The 25,451-nt window shown below is 39.2% G+C and overlaps 1 protein-coding gene across 3 annotated transcripts in view; it reads left to right on the top strand.

Moving 5' to 3' along the window:
- Positions 1–9,699: 9,699 nt before the first annotated feature.
- The window catches only part of CUL2 (cullin 2), a 99,600-nt gene continuing 83,848 nt past the window's right edge, over positions 9,700–25,451 (top strand). Inside the window, exons 1-2 of one of the 3 annotated variants that reach the window (XM_063099057.1) lie at positions 9,936–10,107; positions 10,287–10,392. The gene's annotated coding sequence lies outside the window, so the exon portion shown is untranslated. Of the gene's footprint in view, positions 9,866–9,935; positions 10,108–10,286; positions 10,393–25,451 lie in introns of those variants that run through there. The other 2 variants (XM_063099056.1, XM_063099055.1) reach the window with 2 other exon arrangements.

The raw sequence follows: 25,451 nt of genomic DNA, 5'->3' as shown, positions 1-25,451 counted from the left end.
ATAGAAATGAGACAAATTATTTGAAATCACAAATGTCCCAGAAAAGTGAGGGCTCTTTGGGCTTTATGTCTATAAAGAAAACTTATAAAGATAGAAAATGATTCAGGTGGGACTGCTCAAATAGTAGGTAGAAAGAAGATTGTGAAATGAATTTGGAAAATTTAGAAAGAGAAAATTGTGTACACTCACAAGTGGAAAATGAATAAAAATGAACATGCATTGTTCACTGATAACATTTTAAGATATTCTAGTTAAAATAGCTTTCATTAATATTCCTCTTTATTAACTTATAAATTACTTTGGCTGACCAAGATTTATTTAAGCATTCTCATAAAGATCAAAATGAGAAAGATTTTGAAGTGATGCCTGGCCGGTATCTCAGTTGCTTAGATCACAGTGTTATAGCACCAAGGACAAAGGTTCACATCCCCATATGGCCAGCTGCCAAAAAAAAAAAAAAAAAAAAGATTTTTGAAATGAAAATAGCTGACCACAAAATAGCATTTATATGATATGATATGATTTGTATAAACATATTTAATCATATTCATAGAAAAACTCTTGAGAAATATACATGAACCTAAACATGATTATCTATTTCTTCAATATTGGTAATTTTTATAAAAATCATTTATTGTTTTTGAAATCAGAAAAAAATTATAAAAGAATTCAATAAACATACAAGGCCAAATCATTTTTTTTTTTTCTATTGTGTTGGCTAAAAAGTAAAGTAAGAAAAATGCTCATAGATAAACTAGGATTTGATGTTTGGTTTGGGGGTAAGGTCCAACTATTGCCAAAAGTGCTGGCTTAAAGGGTTGGTGTATTAGTCTGTTTCTGTTGCTTGTAACGAAATACTTGGAACTGGATAATTTGTAAGAAAATGAAATTTATTGCTTATAGTTTCTGAGGCTGGGAAATCCAAAATCCAGGGAACACATCTGATGAAAGCCTTGCTGGTGCCAACAGTGACCTAGGGGTCTCCTGTGGCAGAAAATGGCAGAGAAGAGAGATGCTAACCTCTCATGTGCTCTTCTTTTAAAGTCCTCAGAACCATGCTCCTGACCACCATTATTAATCCATTGACATGGAATGTAGGAGATGCACGGTCCTACAATCTAATCACCTCTTCAAGGCCCTACCTTTCAATTACCATAATAGGATTTCCCACCCTTACCCTTTCACAGTGGGACCAAGCCTCTGACACATTAAATTTTGGGGGGACACAATTCCATCCATAATATTCTGCTCCTGGTCCCCCAAAGTTTATGTTCTTCTCACAGGTAAATACATTCATTCCATCCCCAAAGTCTTAACTTGTTTCAACTCAAAAGTCCAAAGTCTCAAGTTCCCATCTATGAAATCAAGTTATCTGCTTCCAAGATACAATGGTGGGACAAGCATAGGCTATCTGCTCCCATTCAGAAAGGGATAAATAGGCCAAAGGAAAGGAGTAACAGGTCATTAGCAAGCCTGAATCCCAGCAGGGCAGGCATTACACCTCAAAACTGGCAAATCATGTACCTTGACTCCATGTTTGACCTCCTCTGCACTCTGGTATGGGGATTGGGTCCCTAAGTCCTCAGGAAGCTCAGGAAAGCCTCCTGTGGCTTTCCTGGTTCAGGTAATGTTTTAGCTCTCACAGGCTGGTGTTGCTTGCTGGTAGCTCCACAAATCTGGGGTCTCCACGGTGGTCCCACTCCTACAGCTCCACTAGGCATGGCTCTGGTGAGATTTCTTTGCTGCAACTCTGACCCACCTTTCTGCTCAGCATTGCTCTTGTGAAGGCTGTCTGTGGTGAATCTGCCCCATATCAGATCTCTTCCTGGGTCCCTAGGCTTTTCCATACATCCTTTGAAATCATGGTGGAGGTCTCTACAGCTCTGGCATTCTGTGGGCCTGCATATCTAACACCCCATGGACTCTGCCAAGGCTTCCAGCTTGTATTTTCCCTAGCTATGGGTCCAGGAACACCTGGGGCCAATTTAGCCATGGCTGGAGCAAACAAACCAGCCAGGGTGTGTGTGGGGAGCAGCATCCCAAAGTGTCCTTGGGCAGCAAGCCTGTGGAGGGTGCCTTGGGCCTGTTCCCCAAGATGATTTTGTCTCCCTAGATCTCTGGGCCAATAATAGAAGATGCAGCATCCAGGATTTCTTGAAATGCCTTCAAGGTCTTTTTTCCCTTGTTTTGATAATCCCTTTCTTTGGTTGCTAGGCTACACCATTGAATTGATCTCTTGAAAATGGTCTTTGCTTCTATACCACATGGCCAGGCTGCAAATTTTCCAAATCTTTACACTCTGCTTCCCTTTTAAATTTGGGATTTATGTCATGCCTTTGCCAGCGTAACTCAGTGTAAGCTGTTACAAGTAGCCATGCAGCTTCCGTAATGTTTTGCTGCTTAAAAATTTCTTCCAGCAAATACCTTGGGTCAGAACCTTGAAGTTCCACATTCCATAAAACTTTTGGTCATGAACAGAATGCAGCTGAGTTCCTTGCCAGTTCATAGCAAGGTTGATCTTTGCCCAGTTTCCAATAAACTCATTCTTATTTCTATCTGAGACCTCCTTAGAATGATCTTTACAGCCCATATTTCCACAGGCATTCTGGTCATCACCATTTAACCAGTCTCTAAAACATTCCAAACTTTCCCTAGTTTTCTTGCCTTCTAAATTTTCACCAGCATCTAGGCTTTTTCTAGCCTGCTCATTCAAATTCTTCCAGCCTCTCAATACCGAGTTCCAAAGCTGTTTCCACACTTTCAAGTATTTGTTATAAGCAACACCCCACATCTATGGTACCAATTTTCTGTATTAATCCATTTCTGTTGCTTATAACAAATTACCTGGAACTGGGTGATTTATAATAAAATGAAATTTATTGCTTAAAGTTTCAGAGGCTGGTATACACCATGATCAAGTGGGATTCATCCCAGGCATGCAAGGATGTTTCAACATACGAAAGTCAATAAATGTGATACATCACATCAATAAAATCAAAGACAAAAACCATGTGATTATCCCAATAGATGCTGAAAAAGCATTTGACAAAATTCAACATGACTTCATGATAAAGACTCTCAACAAATAAGGTGTAGGAGGAAAGTATCTCAACACAATAAAAACCATCTGTTACAAGCCCACTACCGGTATCATTCTGAATGGGGAAAAACTGAAGGCTTTTCCCTTAAGAACAGGAACAAGACAAGGATGCCCACTCTCACAACTTCTATTTAACATAGTACTGGAGGTACTAGCCAGAGCAATCAATCAAGGGAAAGTAATAAAGGGCATCCAGATTGGAAAAGATGAGGTCAAACTCTCTCTATTTGCAGATGACATAATACCATATATAGAAAAACCTAAAGACACTATCAAAAAACTCCTAGAGCTGGTTAATAATTTCAGTGACATTGCAGGATACAAAATAAATGCCCCCAAATCAGTTGCATTTATATTCTCCAATAATGAGCTAACAGAAAGAGAAATTAAGAAAGTAAGTCCATTTTCAACAGTCACAAAAAATAAAATACTTAAGAATTTAACCAAGGAGGTGAAAGATCTCTACAATGAGAACTGCAAATCACTACTGAAAGAAATTAAAGAAGACACAAAAAGATGGGAAAGACATTCCATGCTCTTGCATCAGAAGAATTAACATTGTGAAAATGTCCTTACTACCCAAAGTGATCTACAGATTCAGTGCAATCCCCATCAAAATACCAATGACATTCTTCACAGAAATGGAAAAAACAATCTTAATATTCATAAGGAACAAAAAAAGACCCCAAATAGCCAAACTAATCCTGAGCAAAAAAAATAAAGCTGGAGGCATAACACTACCTGACTTCAAATTCTACTACAAAGCTATAGTAATCAAAACAGCATGGTACTGGCATAAAAATAGACACTTGGACCAGTGGAGCAGAATAGAGAACCCAGAGATCACCCCTCAGGCTTACAGCCATCTGATATTTGGCAAAGGCAACCAAAGCATACATTGGGGAAAAAGACTCCTTCTTCAATAAGTTGTGCTGGAAAAATTGGACATCCATATGCAGAAGAATGAAACTAGACATGCACCTCTCATCATATACTAAAATCAACTCAAAATGGATTAACAACTTAAGTGTAAGACCTGAAACTGTAACATTACTAAGGGAAAATATATGTGAAACACTTCAGGAACTAGGTCTGGGCACAGACTTTATGATCATGAACCCCAAAGCACAAGCAATGAAAGAAAAAATAAACAAATGGGACTATATCAAACTTAAAAGCTTCTGCACAGCAAAGGAAACAATCAAAAGAATGAAATGACAACCTACAGAGTGGGAGAAAACTTTTGCTAACTATGCATCTGACAAGGGATTAATATACATAATATACAAGGAACTCAAGCAATTACACAGTAAAAAACCAAATAACTCAATTAAAGAATTGACAAAGGAACTGAATAGACATTTTTCAAAGGAAGACATTAAAATGGCCAACAGGTACATGAAAAAATGCTCAACATCACTAGTCATCAGGGAAATACAAATTAAAACCACATTGAGATGTCACCTCATCCCAGTTAGATTGGCTATAATCAAAAGGCGGAGAATAACAAATGCTGGTGAGGATGTGGAGAGAAGGCAACACTCCTACCCTATTGGTGGGACTGTGAATTAATACAACCATTGTGAAAACAGTATGGAGGTTTCTCAAACAACTACGGATAGATCTTCCATATGATCCAGCAATCCCATTTCTGGGTATATACCCAAAGGAATGGAAATCATCAGGTCAAAGGGATACCTGCACTCCCACATTCATTGCAGCTCTGCTCACAATAGCCAAGAAATGGAACCAACCTAAATGTCCATTGATGGATGATTGGATAAGGAAAATGTGGTATATATACGCCATGGAATACTTCTCTGCAATAAAAAAGAATGAAATTCTCCCATTTGCAACAATATGGATGAGCTTGGAGAAACTTAAGTTGAGTGAAATAAGTGAAGCACAGACAGATAAATACCACATGTGTTCACTCATACGTGGGAGCTAAGAGAGAAAGAAAGAAGGAAGGAAAGACCACAGTTGTGCATTGGACATGCAGAGGGAGAGAACATACCTAGGGATACAAAGTGGAGTGGGGAAAAGGGGTGGGGAGGGAGGTTGGGGATAACTGAGAGGGGGGCACTGGGTGTAATCATAATTTGTGGTAATGCGCATGCAGCCAATATGGATCTGGCCATCACATCTTGGGCACAAGTGGTGACAATTAGCTTTGTACCCCATGAATATTCATAACTGATGAAAAAATATAAATAAATAAAAAAATAAAGTTTCAGAGGCTGGTAAGTCCACAGTCCAGGAACACATCTGGTGAAGGCCTTGGTGGTGGTGATAGTGACCTAGGGGTCTCACATGGCAGAAAACGGCAGAGAGAGACTAACCTCTCATGTGCTCTCCTTTTAAAGCCCTCAGAACCATGCCCCAACCATCATTATTAATTTATTCACTATGGCATGATATTCATAATCACCTCTTCAAAGCCTGACCTTCCAATTACCATAATAGGATTTCCCACATTTCCCACCCTCTTAACACTTTCACAGTGGGGACCAAGCCTCCAACATGTTAAGCTTTGGGGGACATAATTCAATCCATAACAGTTGGCTAGAAAGTACAAACTTTTTATTTTCCTGGAAGCAAGAAGTCATTTCAATTTAATATTAAGGATTTGAATGCTAATAGCCTTTTTAATATTGAAGTATAATTTCCATTTTATTTTTTTCAGAGTATAGTTTTTCTTCAGTCCTTAAGGATTCAGTTCCCTACATGGGTTTTGGTGGAGGTTGTGGGCAGCACCTTGGGTCTAAATCTTAATGGTGGTGTTTGGTACTTCTAGGCCTCTGTAATTTGGGAAACACATAGGCATTGTCAAAGTCATTCACTTTGGAAATGTCCCTGATGGCTGCGGCTTCTACTGTTTGGAATGGGGAACTTCTTTTTTTGGCGACTGGCCTGTACACGAGATCTGAACCCATGACCTTGGTTTTATCAGCCCCATGCTCTAACCAAGTGAGCTAACTGGCCAGCCCCTGCAATGACGAACTTCTTAATAACCTTGTGCTTGGGAATGAATCCGGTGCATCTTGTGCAGTGAATAGGCTGCACGTGACCACAGCTCTTTTTGGCATGATTGTGCCTTTTTGTCTTTGTCATCTTGGAAATGAGTACTCAAGAGCTTTTTAGAAATATAATTTTTATTATGTAGGTTGGGTAAGCTATGAAGGGGTGGGAGTCTCTGGAATTTAGAAATAGAGGGGTGGTATAGCAATTCATATTTGGCACCCTTCATGCTAGTCCACATCTGCAACCAGAGTTTAAAAGAAACATGGCTTAAAAATAAATTTAAAAAGAAAGAAAGAAAGAAAACAAACAAAAAATAAAATAAAATTAGCATGGCAAGAATAGAGGAATTTCATGAGTTAGAGAGGCAGATCTGAAAATTTTGGTGTCTGGACCACTTCATACTCTTAAAAATGATTGAGGACCGCAAAGAGCTTATGTTTATGTGGGTTATATCTATCAATCATTACCATGTTAGAAATATAAAAGAGAAATTTAAAAACTTATTGATTGGTTTAAAAATAACAAACCCAAACAGTTTGTAACATAAATTGCACGTTTAAAAAAAACCAAACCATATTTTCCAAGATAAAAAAAATTTTAGTGTGAAGAATGGGATGGCTTTTACATTTTTGCAAATCTCTAAATATTTAGCTTAACAGAAGATAGCTAGGTTCTCTTTGGTTGAAGCATAAGAAGAAACTCAGGCCTTAGAAAGAGAATTTAATAGTCTTTTTCGGATAATTGTGAATATTCTTCTCTGATACTATAGTGAAATTCAACAAGTGATAGTTTCTTTTATTTTTTTTTTTCCTTCTTAAAAGTTGACCAGTAAGGGGATCTTAACCCTTGACTTGGTGTTGTCAGCACCACGCTCACCCAGTGAGCAAACTGGCCATCCCTATATGGGATCCGAACCCATGGCCTTGGTGTTATCAGCTCTGCACTCTCCCAAGTGAACCACAGGCCGGCCCCGAAGTGATAGTTTCTTAAAGGTTAGTTGCAATGATGAATCTGAAACTATATTGATGACCTTTTCATACTCTGTTTTTTATATGTGTGTGTATACATATGTATGCATGTATGCATGTATACATGTATACATTGGTCTATCTTGTACTTTGAATGGATCTTTTACTGGGCTGATTTTGTAACATCCTGCATTGGTCATTTGGAAAATATTGGTTCACTGTGTCATGTATATCTTCCATGTATTGACATATTGTATAACACAATATCAAAACATCACATTTATTTTTAGCACTAGTGTCTCATCAGAAAAGTCTTTAAGTATTGGGAAGCTGTCAAGCTCATGGTGGTAAACACAAGTTTTACAAAAATTTTTTTTCTTTTCTTTTTTTTCAGTTTTGGCAGCTGGTTGGTACAGGGAACTGAATCCTTGACCTTGGTGTTATCAGAAACATGCTCTAGCCAAGTGAGATAACTGGCCAGCCCTAAGTTTTCCAAAATTTCCAATTTCTCTTGAAAGCTAAATTTTATTATTGGCAATGAATACTGTCAGCTGTTTTCTTGAAGTGTTAGGCTCACTTTGTTTATTTTGGAGAAAATATCTGTGAATTCCCAAGTTAGAGTAACAACAGTCTGTCAATTGTTTTTTCAAGTAAAAATGTTGTGATGGTTAATTTTAAGTGTCAATTTGACTAGATTAAGGAATACCTAGAAACCTGGTAAAGCATTATTTTGGGGTGTGTCTGTGAGGGTGCTTCCAGAAGAGATTAGCATGTAAGCCTGAGTGGACTGGGTGGGAAAGATCCTCCCTCAATATGGGTGGGTCCCATCAGATCACCTGGGAGGCCAGAGAGAACAAAAGCAGAAAAAAAGGCAAAGGAATCTCTCTACTTGCTGGAACTGGGATACACTCTCCTCTGCTGTCTGTGGACATCTGAACTCTTGGCTCTCCAGCTTTTGGAGGCAAGGATTTACACCATTGGCACCCCTGTCCATTCAGGCCTTTGGCCTTGGACTGAGAATTACACGGTCAGCCTCCCTGGTTCTGAGGCTTTTGGACTTGAACTGAGCTACACTACCAGCATCCCAGCATCTCCAGTGAGCAGACAGCCTATTGTGGGAATTAGCCTCCATAATTGCAGGAGTCAATTCCCGTAATAAATATCCTATTGGTTCTGTCTCTCTAAAGTACACTGACTAACACAATGGCGTTCCATGAAAAAAGCGGCTAGTTCAGCTTGTAACTCACGGGGGCTTTTCTTTGAGACATCCATCCTATATTGGAAGGCAGCATAAGTGCATGTGTACTTCCCATTTCTTCACTCAGAATAAGAATGATGTGTATTCGTGGCTCAAAATGTAATAAACTTAATACTTTTTACCACTTCATCAAGGATATTCCTAAGTTAATATTTTTAAAAACTGGGAGTGTGTGGTAGTGAAGAATACAGTGAACCAGTGATCACTGGGACAGTTAGGTGTTACTGTCTTGATTCCTGCTAACATGTCAGCAGTGTTATTACTGCTTTGTACCATCGTGCAAATGTAAATCCAGTAAAAAACAAAAACAAAATACCCACAAAGAACATGTTAAACTATTATGAGAATAGTTTTTAACCTTGGGACATCTAAAAAGGTCTTGGGGATTTCCAAATGTCTGGCCACCACACTTTGGGAACGACTGGATTAGAAGAGGGAAAACATGTGAGAGAAAATATATGATATAAGGAAGTCAAGCTGTTGAATTTAGTGTATAATAACACTTACAAAACACTTTATAAAGAGTACAGACTTTAAGTGCCTTGAGAAGCAGGTTAGGAGACAAGATTGGTGGGATTTATGAGGTCAGGAGACAGGATTTTAAATGGGGGTTGAAGGAAGGACTGGCACAGTTTGGAAGAAAGGATTGGAAAGGAAAGGCTTGCTCAAAACGTACAAATGAACAACAGGACCCTGGCCACTGAGATCTTGTCGGTCCGAAGGGCAAATAACGAATAAAGCTGGGCCTTTGTTCCTTGTGGTCCTGTATATATGAGGAGGTAGTGCGTTAATCTACGTTTTTGCCAAAATCATCGTTTCAGATCCTAAGGGAGTAAAACCCTTCAGACTGACATGGTTGGGGGTTGATGAAGGCGGAGAATTAGCGATCAAGGTTGTGAAAAGCAGCTCCTTTATTGAGAATACATTTATGTCCCAGCCTTTGTCTATAGATAAAAACCCATTAAAAAGGGAGTTTGTCAGAGAGGAAAGTAGCTTTGCTTATAATATTTTTGATCATTTGCAAAGCCCGTGGAGGTGTATGGCAAGCGGTTTGTAGTTACTTAGAATATTGACACAGGTGTGACACAAGTATAGGAAAAATACTTTTGTTGAACACACCATTCTGACATATTGTTATTAGTAGTTGTCCCAAAACTTGGTGGGTACCGCGTCTCTTCAGCGCCGCGAACCGCGACTGCCTCATTGACAGGGGAGCACCGCAGAGAACCACTTCGAGGATTGATTTCCGTGGCCTTTAGCATTTGCTCGAAACTGGGCTCCCTGCGCTTGCCGTAACGCGGACTCTACCATTTACTTTCTGAGGGGGGATTTGGGAGCAGCGGAAGAAGGAGACCAGAGGGTGGTGGTTGGGAAAAGCCGGGCGCTCGGAGGACGATTGTTTTACGGATCCTGTCATCGGCCCGTCTTTCTCCCCTTTCCCCCCTCCCCACCGCCCCTGTCCCGCCCGGGGGCGGCAGCTGCCTTGGGCTTTGCTGCATTTCCTCGCGGAGGCAGGTGAGCGTCGGCGCGCGTGCTCCCCGGACTTCGCTCCCCACCCCCGTGTCTCCTGCGCCGGTGGCGGCGGCCGGCCGGGGAGGCGGCTTCGGCGCACAGTAATGGCAGCGCTGTGAGCAGGGGAACGCGAGCTGACAGCCGCCGCCGCCGCCCACCTTCCTCGCCGGGGGCTTCGTCCTTCACTCCTTCGGGCTGCCTCCCCCTCCCCTTGTCCCCTGCCCCCTGTCCCGCTTCTGCAGAAGGTAACCCCGCTGAGGGTCGGGGAGCCGGGCTGCAGGCGCCGGGAAACTTCCCTTCCCGGGTAATGGGTGGCGGGGATGGGGCGGAGGAAAAGAGTTGGGGGCGAGGAGGGGGGAGGGGAGAGGGATGAAAGGGGCAAGTTAGGGAAGATTGTGTCCTGTAAGTGACCTCGGCTCCCCAGAACGCTGACCCATGAGCCCGGCCACCCCCTGGCTCGGATCCCGGGCCTCCGCTTCCCGGTCTTGGCCGTCCCTCCCTCGGCCCCATTTTCCTCCAAAGGAGGGAAGGTGAGAGTGCGTGTACTCTACTGCTTGTTTACGTGCTCACGCGATGCACAACTGTGTTGGTGGAGGCTATCAACCTCGTACATCCTTACCACGAGTGTTTTCACTTTTGTTTCTGCAGACAGCGAAGATTGATAGCTTTGGGGAGGAGTATCTTAACGTGCATGCTAGACCTCCTGTCTCAACACTTAGGGACTGGTGAAATAAGATCCTCAGACTCTCTTTCCAGCACTTGCTTGCACACTAGGGAGTCTGGACCACTCCCTACCATTATGTGCATGCAAATAAAACATTCGTGAATTGCAGACTGTTATTATTGTTAAGTCCTCCCTCTTTCCCCCATGGATTACTATTACCAGTTGAAGGGTAGTAGTCTGGAAGTTGAAATTTTGAAGATAATAAGATATAAACTATTCACTATATAAACATTCACGTTAGACTCCTTGACTTTTTTATAAAAATCTTTGAACTAGACCTGTCCCATACCTACATTCATAGTAAAGTATGGGAAAGAATCACTTTCTCCTGATTGACTGTTGACTACATAATAAACATTTAAAGACATCAAAAGACCTTCAAAAGACGTTCTACCTTTAGCATCTCACGTTTCATGTAGTATTTGGAAGACCCTTCCAAAAGAGTCAAAGATGAAATGGCTGATGTACAGAGTGTTTTGAGTTGTCTGATTTTTCAGATGCTATTTATGAGTTAGGGACCATTTCTACAGTGTGCATGCACATAGTGGGTGAAAAATACCTCTTCCATTATCTTTTGAATATTCGAATATTCTCATGTATCTGAAATACTCTTACTTCATTCTGCATCCTCTCTGATGATTTTCGATGTTTTATAAATGTGAGGATGTTTATCCATGTCTTTTGTTCTCACCAGTCTCACTAAATTAAATGTTGTGCACCGTCTTTAAAGTCAGTTTTGCCTTCTCTGTCGATTAACAAACATTTATTAAGTACCTGGTTTGTATGCCAAGCGATATTGCAGGCATTAGGGTTATAACAATAACCAAGACACATGAAATTCTGCTCTTTTGGAGGTTTAATTCTGGTTGGGGAGGGAGAGAAACAGTAAATAAACAAAAATAATTTTAGAGAATAAGTGCTATGAAGGAAATAAAATAAGGAGTTGTAGTTACTGGGAGAAGACTTTCAGATACTGTGGTCAGGAAAGGCCTTTCTGAGGTGACCTTTTACTTGTTCTGAGGGAAGAGTGTTCCTGTCTGAGGGAAGAGCAAATGGAAAAGCCCTGAGTTGGTATCATGCTTGGTCGTAGCCTGGGGCGAGGTTATGTGAGGTCTTATTGTCCAAAAGAGTTAGGCTTTTATTCTTAAAGTACATTGAAAAGCTATTGGATTTTTTTTTTTAAGCTGGGAGTGATATAGGCTGATTTACCGCCTAACTAGATTGGAGAAGGGAAGAAACAGGGAAGAGTAGTTGGCTGTGGAATGTTAAGAGGCAAGTAAAAAGGTTTTGAGATATATTTTGGAGTTAAAGGTATTTATTGGATGAGAGTGCAGTTAGTTGGGATGGGGCAACTCCTGGGTTTTTGGCTTCAACTGGAGGATTATGATGCTATGTATTGAAATGGGAAAGGTGAGGGAAGCAGGAAGTTATGTGGGGATGGGGTTGGATTGGATATGTTAAGTTGGACCTAGTTGTTCAAGTGGAGGTGAGAAATAAGCAATTGGATATTCAAGTCTGGAATATAGCAGGGAGGCTAAGGAGTCACTCATTTGTCCAACACATGGTTTTCAGGCACCATCTATAGACCAGGCAGTGTGGATATACTATAGTAATGAAAACATGGACAAAAATCTCTGCCTTCATGGAGCTTAAATTCTAGTGGGGAGAGAAAGGTGGAGATGGAAAATCATCAGCATTTATTTATTGGTATACTGTACTTACAGTTTGAACAAAAACTATTCACATGGTTTGAAGTTTAAAATTCATCAGGGTATGGAATTAAAATCTCCTCTACTTCTTGTCCTGCTGTCATCCAGTTTTCCTTGGAGCCAAACATGTTAGATGTTTCTTATCTATTCTTATAAAGATATATTTTGTGCATATATAAGCAAATACGTATGTATTATTCTCCCCACTTTGCAAAAATGGTAGCATACTTTACTGCATCAACACCTTGTAGTTTTTAGAGTATTAAACAGTATTTAAAAGTTAGGAAATAGGGTCAGCCTGTGGCTCACTCGGGAGAGTGTGGTGCCGATAACACCAAGGCCACGGGTTCCCTATATAGGGATGGCCAGTTAACTCACTGGCTGAGTGTGGTGCTGACAACACCAAGCCAAGGGTTAAGATCCCCTTACCGGTCATCTTTAAAAAATAAAATAAAATAAAAGTTAGGAAATAGGATGAGAACACCTAAAGAAAGAATGTAGAAAGAAGAGAACACCATGGGGTACTGCAACATTTTCTGAGTTAGTTCTTGCCTGCTTTCAGTTTTTAATCTACAGTTGCTTAAGAGTTTTTTTTTTTTTCAGCAAGACTATAAAAATTTTGTACTGTTTCTTTAGCATTCCACCTTATCGGCCATTTCTCTGTATATGCTGGAAAAATGTTTGGTTATGATTAAAAGCAGTGTTTTTCATGTATGTACTATCAAATTTAAGTAAATTGGTGAAAGGATCAGCCTTTGAATAAACTTAATGTTATGAAGGCTTACGACTGGCTAGTGTTAAATTTTGTTAAAACAAGCAGCAATTTAGAATGTTACCATGAGATTTATAACAAGTTATTGATACTTGAGATGTACGATTGAATCCTCTCAGTAATCAGTCAATCACAGTGATCTGGCTCTTTGCCTAGGTTTGAATCTTAACAGTAATGTGTCTGTTACATTGCAGATTATAGCATAATTCTTGTGCTGCTGTCTTAAGAATATGTAGATTCATCCATTGTCACTGCTTTATATTTGGGTTTTAACTGGGAAAGGCTTACTGGAGATAATAGAACAGTGTAGTTCCTTTGATTCTTAAACATTAGAAGCAATGAGTAGTGTTAAAATTATGATGCTAGATCTACATCAACTTTTGGGATGCAGTTGAATCCTGTTGATTGAGTCATTTTGAGGAGGAGAGGTAGAATATTTTTTTCTAAGTTGCTTTAAGTTTTATTGTTATGCAGAATTAAAAATCCAGACTTATATTGTGTTCTCCACTGAATGTATAATACTTTGTATAGTGGTTGACATTTTAATTTTCAGTTAGCTACCTTTAGCCAAATACTTTCTATGTAAATTGATCTACTTGTTTTTTTGAGATTGTTCTTGATTTAAGAACTGTTTAGTTCAGTTTGATTTTTGTTATTTTTATTACTGTTACCTCTCTATTCTTTTTAGCCTGAGACTACAGTAAGCAGCTAGTTTCTAGGTTGGAGAAATATAATTTTTTATAGAAAATATTTAATAGTACTTTTTAAAGCATTAGACGCCAATTACTACATATAAGGCTATCATATGAAATATGTGTGGTATATCAAGCCTACCTCAACTCTTACTTTACAGGTGTTAATGTCCTATTTGAAGGTTTTATTTACCCAAAAGATTTTCCTTTATATCCTTTAACATTGTAATTGATGTTACTGTTGTTATTTAATCATTGGATTATAGTCTTCTTGTAGGTGTCAGAATTTTTTGTCAATCCGGTTGACAGTTTATATATATATATTTTTTTGCGGCTGGTTGGTATGGGAACCAACCTTTGACCTTGGTGTTACAAGGCTGCACTGTAACCAGCTGAGCTAGCCGGCCTGCCCAATTTTCATTTTTCTTATCATCAATGAGCTTCTTGAAGGCAGCAACATCACTAGCATCTGGTAAGAGTCTAGAATATAGTAAATATTTAATAAGTAAGTATCTATTAACTCAGTCACTTAAGTTTTGTTCTAATGTGGGTTGCTTTTCAAAGGATGAAATGTTGGATTTACCCTATGTAAGTATTTCTTGAGTTTCCCAACTTTGTTTTAAAAGAGTACAGCATACCTAAAAAATTTTTTTTTTTTAAATTTTGAAATAACTTAAGACTTAGAGGAAAGTTGCAGGAATAGAAAGCTCAGATATACCCTTCACTCAGCTTTTTCTAGTGTTAACTTATGTAATCAGAACATGATGATCAAAACCAGGAGATTAACGTTGGTACAGTAATATTAACTATACTATAGACATTGTCAGTGGTTTGCCGGTTTTTCTACTAACATCCTTTTCTGTTTCAAGATTCAATTCAGGATCAGATGTTACATTTAGTTGTTGTATCTCCTTAGTCACTTGTGATGTGTGATAGTTTTATTCCTCTTTCATGACCTTCACACTGTGATGTGTGATCAGTTATTTTGTAGAATGTCTCCCAATTTGGGTTTGTCTGGTATTTTCTCATGATTAGATTGAAGTTATGCATTTTTGGAAAAAATATTACCGAAGTGATCTTGAGTATCCTCGATGCATCATATCACAGGGTACAGGACATCAGTATATCCTATTAGAGATGATTTTAGCTGTCATTTGGTTAAGGTGGTATCTGCCAAATTTCACCACTTGTAAAGTTACTATTTTTCTCTTTGTAATTAATACTCGTAGGTAGGTTTTGGGGAGATTCTTTGGAACTGTGCAGATCTCCTGTTCTCCTCAAACTTTTGCCCACCAGTTTCAGCATTCTTTGGTAGATCTTGCCTGCAGTAGTTGTTATGGTGATATTTGCCTAATGGTGATTTTGTGTTTTTCTCATTTCCTTCTACATTTATTACTTGGAATTCATCTATAAGGAAGAGCTGTCCTCTGCATTTATTTATTTATCTATTTTTTCAGTAATTTGTTTTTATCAGTATTGAGTTGTGGACATTTATTTTATTCTGTGGTTTGTAATCTAATACTACAATTATTTTGTTCCAGATTTGGTCTTCAGATTGGCTCTTTGTCCTTTCAGCATGCCCCTCTTTTCCTGAGGAAAGCGCTTCCTATTTTCTGGTATTAAAAGATGTTCTAGGCTCAACTTGTATTTTTTCTGCTTCAGTTCTAGAATCAATCACTTTGCTGAGGAGCTCTGGTTCCTTTTATTGGAGAAATGTTTATAAACCAAGATCTGGGTTCTATATGTGCTTATTGCTACTTAGGTTCCATTGCTCCTAGGTCCTTCTCAGTGGACAGAGCTAGAAATACGTGTGTGTGTGTATGTGTATAGTAATCCATGCATGCACAACATCTATGTTTATTTCTGTATCTTTTAATCTGTACACGTGTGTGTGTATTACAAATTATGAGTTCTTACTGATAATTTTGATTCCAATCCAACACCACAGGGTTTATGCTGGCCTTCCCCCTTTATTTATAACTACTATTTTCTGACAGTGGAAATAGAGGATACTTTTCTAATAGTCACAGTAATCATGAGGTAGTATAAAGTTACCAAAATAGCATATAATGTGACTAAAAGAAAAAAATGATGCCCAGGTATTCCTGAGTCTTAAAAAAAAATTTAAGCTTCTCTTAAAATATGTTATATTTGTAAAAGTCTGTCTTAACCAAAAATAATGACATTTTGTCTTCATAGTTCCAAGTATTGTTTTGATTAGTAAGCATCCATTTAAAATTTTTTAGGGAGCACTTTGCACGGAGATTTAAATGCTTTCTCTTGCGTCAGAACTTTGTTGTACATGTGATCTAGATTTTAAGCACTTAGAATAAGGATAGTGGGGGGGGGGTGTATTTTTTTATCATGGTAAGATACAAATGACATAGAATTTACCATTTTAACCATCTTTAAGTGTACAGTTCAGTGGCATTAATTGCATTCACAATGACATGATCATCACTACTGTCTACTTCCAAAACTTTTTCATTGCTACAAACAGAAGCTCTGTAACCATTAAGCAGTAATTTCCCATTTCGCTTCTCCTCACTGTCTGGTAACCTCTAGTCTACTTTCTGTGTTTATAAATTTGCCTACTGTAGGTACCTTATGTAAGTAGGGTCATAAAATAATTTGTCCTTTTGTGTCTGGTTTATTTGGCTTAGCATAATGTCTTCAAGGTTCGTCCATGTTGTAGCATGTATCAGAACTTTATTTTATGGTGGAGTAACATTCCATAGTATACCACATTTTGCTTATCCATTCATCTTTTGATGGTCACTTGGATTGATTTCACTTTTTAGCTATTGCGAATAATGCTGAATGAATGTTGGTGCACAAGTATCTGTCCGCTGCTTTCAGTTCCTTTATACACATAGGAAAGCAGTTGCTGGATCATGTGGTAATTCTATGTTTAGCTTTTTGAGGAACCCCTAAACTGTTTTCCAAAGTGGTTAACATTTGTTGTTTTCTGGGTTTTTTTTTTTTTTTTTTTTTAATGGCCATCCTACTGGGTGGGAAGTGGCATCTCTTTGTGGTTTTGATGTGTGTTTCACTAATGACTTGTGAAGGTGAGCATCTTTTCATGTACTTGTTGGTCATTTGTATATTTTGTATGGCAAAATGTATATTGAACCTTTGCCCTTCTTAAAATTGGTTTAGGTTTTGTTGTTGCTGAGTTGTAAGAGTTCTTTATATACTCTGTATATTAATTCCTTATTAGATATATGATTTGCAGATATTTTCCCCTATTCTGTGGGTTGATTTTTTTTAGTCTCTTGGTATTGTGCTTTGATGAACGACAGTTTTTCAAATGGGTGTCATTATGTCAAATTTGTCTTTATAACTTGCTATGTTGGAATGCCTTTATTCTTTACCCTAAGTGATACTTAAGTAAAAGAATGGGATTGTGGGCTGTCCAGTTAGTTCAGTTGGTTCGAGTGCAGCCTTATAAACCCAAGGTCATGGATGAGGATCCCTGCACCTCCCAGCTGATGGGGGAGGGTGGGGGCAGAAGAATAGGATTGTAAGGGGTTGTGTTGTCTATATTGAGAACTCTTTGGGATTTTAAACAGGAGGTGTCAGCAAAGTTGCTACAGGGATAATTGGCATGTATCTGCCATAACTTTATCACCTTTTTTCTTCTTCTTCCCTGTCTGTGTCTTCCATAGCAGTGCTAGGACATAGGTAGGAATTAATATATTATATATAAGCTGGCAAATAGATTAATTTGTCCGGAACAAAGAGCCAGTTGAGAAGTAGTAATAAAATTGATAAGAATTGGAAGGTGAGGCAAGAATTCTGAATTTTATTACGGTCAATAGAAAAATGGGAGAAACTGGTTAGAGTGTGACCCCCTCCCCCTATAATAGTAATGTAGCCCCATAACAAAGCAACAACAGAAACGTTGACAGATAAAGCAAAGGGAATTCCTAATCTTAGCATTTTAGCCTTATGTTTGTGAGAAAAGATTTAAATCCATGGTTCTAAAATATATGTGATTTAGGTTAGCTTCCTTAACAGAAGAATAGTATAACAAATATTGCAAGTCATTGGGTGGTACAAAGAGAGGATGCTCATAATAATCCTTTAAAATATTTGATTAGAAGATTAGGCATAGGAAAAATGTGCTCTTAGTGTTTTGATTATTTGTGAAAAGGCTGGTTGATTATAGCTTTACCTAGCATGCATGCCAAAATAGGTGTGCCTACCCATGAGGGACCCAGACAAATTCAAATTCTTTGACTTACTCCAGATCTAAGATACATACGTAAGAATAGTTTTTTTGGGGGGTTGTTTTTTTTTTTCAAGGCCAGTTGGTTTCTTAAATTACTTGCCTAGATTATATTATTACAAAAGAAAAAATGAGAAAGCAAGTGAAAAAGACATTAAACTTCAAGCTGATTAGAGCAATGTGAAAACTGGGGAAAAAGTAGTCTCTACAGACTTGTGAGAGCATCTGCGTTCATTGAGGAGAGAAAGATCTTTAATTCTGGTGAAGTGGATTTATTTTTGAATGCAAATGCCTTCTAAAACTTATTGTAGTATAAATATATTCCCTATGCCCACTGCCCCTCCTTTGAGACTTTACGGTTTCCTGCTACAGTATTCATTTTGCGAGCTGAGAGTGCTGACAGACTACTGTATTTCTCTTAACTGTTTTTTTTCCAACTTCTTCTTCTTCTTCTTCTTCTTTTTTTTTTTTTTTTTGGTCTTTTTTAAAACATACTACTAGAATTTTTTTTTTTTTTTTGGTGGCCGGTATGGGGACTGAACCCTTGACCTTGGTGTTCTAACACCTCACTCTAATCAACTGAGCCAACTGGCTAGCCTCTGCCAGAAATTCTTAAGCAGGAGAGTCATATGATGGAAATGACATTTGTGGAGTGCCTAGAGTTCTGTGGGTCAAACTTTATTGCAACAAAAAGCATTGTACACTGAACCTCCAAATAACAAAGATATCTCATAGTTGTATCTGATGGCTCACTCATTTGATACAGCAAGAAGAAAGTGTTTAGATGATTCCTGCAGCTTATTTTAATATGAAATATGGTAGCATTTTTGGTCAGTGTGTATCAGAGGCAGGTTTGGGTCTCCCTAGGAAATGGCAAATAATGCAAAATTAATAATGCTTTTTATTGGGTCTTAAGTATTTTTCTTATTTTGTGTAACCTGTTCGAAGCCCAGTGAGTGGCATTCAGACAAGTGATTATGGTATCTTGACTATCTGAAATCAGTTTAGGCCACTGTATTGTGTCTTACTGGTAATTTTTGGAATTGCCAAATTTTTGTTGCTGGTAATTTTTGTTGCTGGGAATTAATACTGAAATAAGAAGCCATCATTAAGGAGAGTTTTCGTTTGTTTGTATTTTTCTTTGACTAAAAAGAAAATCACAGTAGTGTTTAGCCATTTGCATTATTTATAATTATACTGTTAGAAGGCAACTAAAATGTGGCACACCAAAACATTTATCAGTCCTTAAGCTACAGTCACACTCCTCAATACATTAAACATAGTCATACATTTTAATAAAATAATGTATACTTTAAATAAATATTTATCTAATTATACGCCAACCTCAGTTCTCTACTTAAAACCATATGCTTTACCTGAGGAAATGTAATTATCCAAATTACTTTTTTGTATTAAAAAATGTCTAAATGAAGAACAATATCACCCCTGATATGGTCTGAATGTTTGTCCCCTCCAAATCTCATTGTGGAAACTTGATCCCCAATGTGTCAGTGTTGAAAGGTGGAGCCTTTAGGAGGTAATTGGATCATGAGGGCCTTGCTCTCGTGAGTGGATTAATCCATTAGTGGGTTAAGGGATTAATAGGTTATCATGGGTATGGACTGGTGGCTTTATGAGGAGAGCACATGAGCATGCTTGAGCTGCCAGCAAGAAGGCCCTCACCAGATACTTAGCTTGACTTTGGACTTGCCAGCCTCCAGAACTGTAAGAAAAAAATTTTCTTTGCTTTATAAATTAGCTAGTTTCAGGTACTTTATTATAAATGACAGATAACTGTCTAGTGCAACCCCCAATTAAAATCCATCTGATCTTGGCAATGTCATATCTTTTTATTTCTGATATTATTGGTAACGTTTTTTAAAAAACATTTTTGTGGTGGGAATTTTGTCAGGATATGTTAATACATCATACTTTAAGACAGTACCATGTTGTTGTGGAGCTCTTTTACAACTTTGGAAACCTAAAACTCACTGGAAAGTTAAGATTCTCAGGAGAAGGGGTAGCTTATTCATTCTGAGGAGTGAAGTATGTGTAGTGTGGAGGAATACTTAAAAACAAACAAGAATTTAGAGCATTTCTATCAGAAATATAAATAGCTCATCAATTTGATTTTCTAGGTTTTTTCATTATTTTTCATCTTTACCTTTGGTTATTCTCTAAGAACTGGTAACTGATTTTGAAGTCTTTGTTGTCAGAATATTAGTAAATTATTTTCAGACCTTTATGGGAAAGGTATGTTAGAGAGAAAAATTAAGAAATCGCAGGGAAGTTTTATTTTTTCTTAAATAATAAAATATTTGAAACATACTAGATATTGTAAATTGAAGTCTTTGAGGAATTTTAAGGGGAGGGTATGATATAATCAGATTTGCATTTTGGAAAGCTTACATTGGCTATAGTATTACAAAGGGGGTAAAAGAGGCTACACAGGCAGATCGTTTAGAAGGTTATAGAAGTAGTCAGGTGAGGCATGATGGCTTGGATTAGACTAATGATAGTGAAAATGGGAAGAAGTGGATAGATTCAAGAAATGGTTAGGATATAGAATGGACAAGACTTACTGATTGGATTGATTTGTGGAAGAGAGTAAGAGAGGAATGCAGAATGATTAATACAATTTCTAGAGTGAGGAATTAGGTGGAAGATGATATTCTTTACTGAGATGTGGAATACTGGAAGAGGTTGTACCTGTTGAGTTCGAGGGGTCATGTTTATTGAGGTATAAAATATTCTAAAAGGTAAATTCACTCTAAAAATGAGCAGTTCTTTACATTTTGACAAATTTATGTAATTGTGTAACCACCACCACAATCAAGATATAGACTATTTCATCACCCCAAGTTTCCTAATGTTCTCTTGTAGTCGATGTCCTCCACCCTGAGCCTCTGAGAACCAGTGATCTCATGTATGTCCCTTTATTCTTGCCTTTTCCGGAATGTCATATGAATTGAATCATGCAATATGTAGCCTTATGAGTCTGTCTTTTTTCACTTAGCATAATGCTCTTGAGAGTCATCCATGCTATTCCATGTATCAGTAATTTGTTCTATTTTATTGCTGAGTAGTATACCATGTGTAAATGTGCCATATTTGTTTTTCTTTTTCTTGGCGGCTGGCTGGTACACGGATCTGAACCTGTTACCTTAGTGTTACAAGGCTGCACTCCAGCCAGCTGAGCTAATAGCATTGTTTTTCCATTCACCAGATGGTGGGCATTTGGGTTATTTCCAGTTTTTGACAGTTATGAATAAAGGTGCTCTAAAAAGGTGTGTTTAGGTTTTTTGTGAATGCATATCTTCATTTCTCATGTATAAATACCTAGACATGGGATTGCTGGGTCATATGGAAAGTATATGTTTAACTTTAATAGAAACTGCCTAAGTGGTTTTTTCATTTTACATATTCACCTGCAGCCAGTTAGTTTCAGTTGCTCCACATCCTCGTCAGCATTAGATACTGTCAGTTTTTTGAGCCATCCTAATAAGTGTGTAATGGTATCTTATTGAGATTTTCACTTGCATTTCCTTACTGACTAATGATGTTGAACATCTTTTCATGGACTTATTTGCCATCAGTCTCTCTGAACAGTCTGTTTCGGTCTTTCGTCCACTTGTTAATTGAGTTGCATGTTTTCTCATTACTGAGTTTTGAGAGTTCTTTATACATTCTGAGTTCCAGTCCTTCATATGTGTGTGTGTATCTGTACTTTATTAGATATATATTTTACAAATATTTTCTCCTGTGCTCTGGCTTGTCCTTTCATTTGTTTATCAGTATTATTCCAAGACCAGAAGTTTTAAATTTTGATGAATCCAATTATTTGTCAGCTTTTTTCTTTTATGGTTCAAGCTTTTTGTGTCCAAGCTGGGAAATCTTAGGTCAATCCTTTGCTTAGTTTTTAATGTACCCTCCCTAAATTATTCCCCAATTCTCCACTGGAACTGCTAACTCCTTTTATTGACCAAACATGTCAGGCAATACAGGATGGTTGGGAGGAGTCCTGGCAAAATATGGCCCAGGGGCCAAATCCTACTGTTCTTGTAAATAAACTTTTAGCTACACCCAGTCATCTGCTTATTGTCTGTGGCTGCTTTTGTGCTACAGTCGCAGAGATGAGTAGTTGCAACAGTGATTGAATGTCCCTCAGCCTAAAATATTTATCATATGTTCTTTTACAGAAAAAGTTTTTTGACTCTTGAGGCCATCAATTAGTTCTTCCCTCCACCCTTGGAGACAGCTCTCCTGGAGCCCTTTGTTCTTCTGTGTCTATCTGGACAGGTTGTTTTAAAAGTCACAGCTGCTGTCCTGAAGAATGCCTGCCCCTCTCTCCTGTGTTAGATCTGTTTCTGGGATGACAAATCTTTTTTGGTTTATTCCATTCCTTCCTTCTGATGAAGGATATTCTCAAGGAGATTTCCTGAGAAAAAAGGCTGCATGGAAACTAAATTATTTGATACCATTCTTGATAGAGAATTCTAGGTGATTAGCATTACCCCTGAGAATTTTGGAGGCATTGCATTGTATTACCTTCTAACTTCCGGGTTTGCTATTGATAAATCTAAAAACTTTCCAATTTGTAGTCTGTTATGACCTGTATTTTTTGCAGGCTGATGAACCCTTGACCTTGGTGTTACAGCACTGTGCTGTAACCAACAGAGCTAACTGTCCAGCCCTCTGTTTTTCTTTTCTGGAAACTTAAACTTTTGGGATCTTTTTTTTAACCCCCTCAACCCTTAGTATTCCGCAGTGTCAAAAAATGTGCCTTGTTATTGATTTTTTTTTTGGTCTTTTATGTGACCGGTACTCAGCCAGTGAGTGCACCGGCCATTCCTATATAGAATCCGAACCCTCGGCGGGAGCGTTGCTGCGCTTCCAGCGCCGCACTCTCCCGAGTGTGCCATGGGCTCGGCCCTTGTTATTGATTTTTAAAATCAAATATGCTGGGTATTCAGTAGACCCTTAATTGGAAAACTCATGTTCTTCAGTTCTGAGACTTTTTTTTTCTCTTTGAAAAAGGAGGGGGCTGGCCAGTTAGCTCAGTTGGTTAGAGCATGGTGTTCTAACGCCAAGGTCAGGGTTGGGATCCCCATTACTTTTTTTTGGCCAGCCCCCCAAAAAAAGTAATGCCTGAAAATTACCATCTGTCACTCTTATTTTCTAGAGTACATATTGACTGGATGTTAGACCTCTTAGATTAGTATTATCTTTCTTTCTTTCTTTTCTGTTGGTTCTTTTTTTAAGCTTCCTGGTCTCTTTTCTGTGCCTTCTCCCCAATATTTATGAAAATATTGATGATGTTGACGAGGAGAATTTTTTTACCCTTTTATTCTGGGAAATTGCAAACATATACAAAAAATGGAACATGTAATAAACCCTCATGTGCCTGTTACTCATCTTTAATAATTAACAACTCATGAACAAGTGGGTTAATTTTGAAGCAGATTGCAGACATCGTATCATTACATCTGTAAATGTTTTAGAATGTCTTTAACAGATAAGGATTCTCATTTTTAAAAAACTCGTTTTAATACTTCACCATTATAAAAATTATAAAAATTAACTCCTTAAGGTCATCAGATATCCCATCAGCATTCAAATTTTCAGACGTATCATACATGTCAGTTTTAAAAAGCATTTGTTCAAGTCTGGATTCAAATAAGGTCAGTTACACTGATTGATTCATGTGCCATTTTTGTCTCTTTTATATATTTAAAACAATTTTTTGTGGTGGCTGGCTGATATGATTTTTAGTCTCTTTTGATTCAATTCCCCCTCCTTGTCTACCTATCTGTCCCTTGCCCCATGTGCGTGCAGTTTTTTTATTAAAGAAATCTGATTATCCAGTAGTTTCCTACAGTATGGATTTTGCCAACTTGTAGATTAAAAGGGTTAGCAAAGCTTGTATATATATAATATAAATAGCATAGAAGGCATGCAGAAGGCCTTTAATAAATGCTGGTTGAAGTTAATGATAATATTACTGCAGGGCTGGCCAGTTAGCTTAATTGGTTAGAGTGCAGTGTTATAACTCCAAGGTCAAGGTTTCAGATCCCTGTACCGGCCAACTGCTAACAATATAAAAATAATAAGTCATGCTATAATATTATTGCAATTTTCTTGTGAGTAAATATGTATAGCAATTTTAACTTAAATTGTGTTATCAAAACCTTTAAAAGAAAACCAAGAAGGGTTTCAAGATGGCGGCGGCTGCGGCGGCTGGCGCGGAGTAGCTGAGGTGGAAAAGGTGGCCACTGGGCCTCAGGCAGCCGGGAAACTTGTGGACCTTTCTCTGGCCATCTCTTAAGGGAGGACTGCTGCTGCTGGCCGGTCGTGGGGGCTCAACGCCACTTTGCCCCCGGCAGGAGAGGCTGCCTCATTTACAGGCAACAGCTTTGAAGTGTGGAGCAGGAAAAGAACTGATTCTTAGCTGCAAAAGCGAGTCTTGAAACAGGGAACACGGCGCCAGGGCTGCTGTGGATGCAGCCAGGATCCCGGAGGCTGGGGCCGCACTGAAGGCGGCCAGCTGCCCTATCCAGGATTCGAGGTTTTAGGCCGGCATTAAAGAAGACTCCTGGGAGCGCCCGAGCGGCGCCGCGACTGAACAGCCCGAGGCGGCAGCGCCGAGAACACGGAAGGCAACAAACCAGAGACAGAGCGAGCGCCCGACCTGGCACAGCACTGTGAGTGATCCCTGGCAAAGCTCTGTTCGGGGGGTGGATGCCCACGCGGCTCCCCGCCTGCACCACCAGGCCACTCATTGCCCCGGTGCTGCCTCCATTTTCCCAGGTGCGGGCAGCTCCGCCCTGCTCGGCCATCACTGAGCCCATTTGCTTGGCCTGGCGCGGGGCTTTCCGGACCCTGCGGGCCGACCTCCTCTCCCACTCCCTCCACGGTTCTCTGGCAGGGCTGGGGGTGTGGGGCGTCCCGACCAGTTTTGGGAGGGCTAGGAAGTACGGGCGGGCCGACTGTCACTCCACCACACCCTGGACTCCGGCCCCGGTAAACTTCCTGTTACTGGGAGGCAGATACCATCTCTGCGACCACCAGTTTGGAAAAAAGCCTAACGAATTTCTGGTTGGGAATAGTGTGGTAGGAGAGTTCCCAGGTCTGCTTGAACCTGCCGGAGAGCAGGCTGCAGGCGGGCACTAGACTCGGTTTATACCGGGGGGATACAAAGGTGAACAAGACCCGAGAAAGATCTACACAGTGCTACAAAGGCACCCAGAGAGACTGGTCGTCTGTGCCTAGCAGAAACCTGGTAGACTTCCTGGGCGAGGCGGTGCTGAGCAGGATCTGGAAGGCCCAGCTGATAGAGGAGGGGTGCAGAAGACACGCCCCAACCCAGCACAGTGTGCACAGAGGGGGGAGACGTGCGGCCAGGGAGGCGGAGACTGGACAGAAACCACACACCCGGTGGGGTCGCCACTGCACGATCTAACA

This window comes from Cynocephalus volans, chromosome 6, assembly GCF_027409185.1.
Source record: "Cynocephalus volans isolate mCynVol1 chromosome 6, mCynVol1.pri, whole genome shotgun sequence".
In the NCBI taxonomy this organism is placed as follows: domain Eukaryota; kingdom Metazoa; phylum Chordata; class Mammalia; order Dermoptera; family Cynocephalidae; genus Cynocephalus; species Cynocephalus volans.
This window is presented reverse-complemented; position numbering and strand designations above follow the sequence as displayed.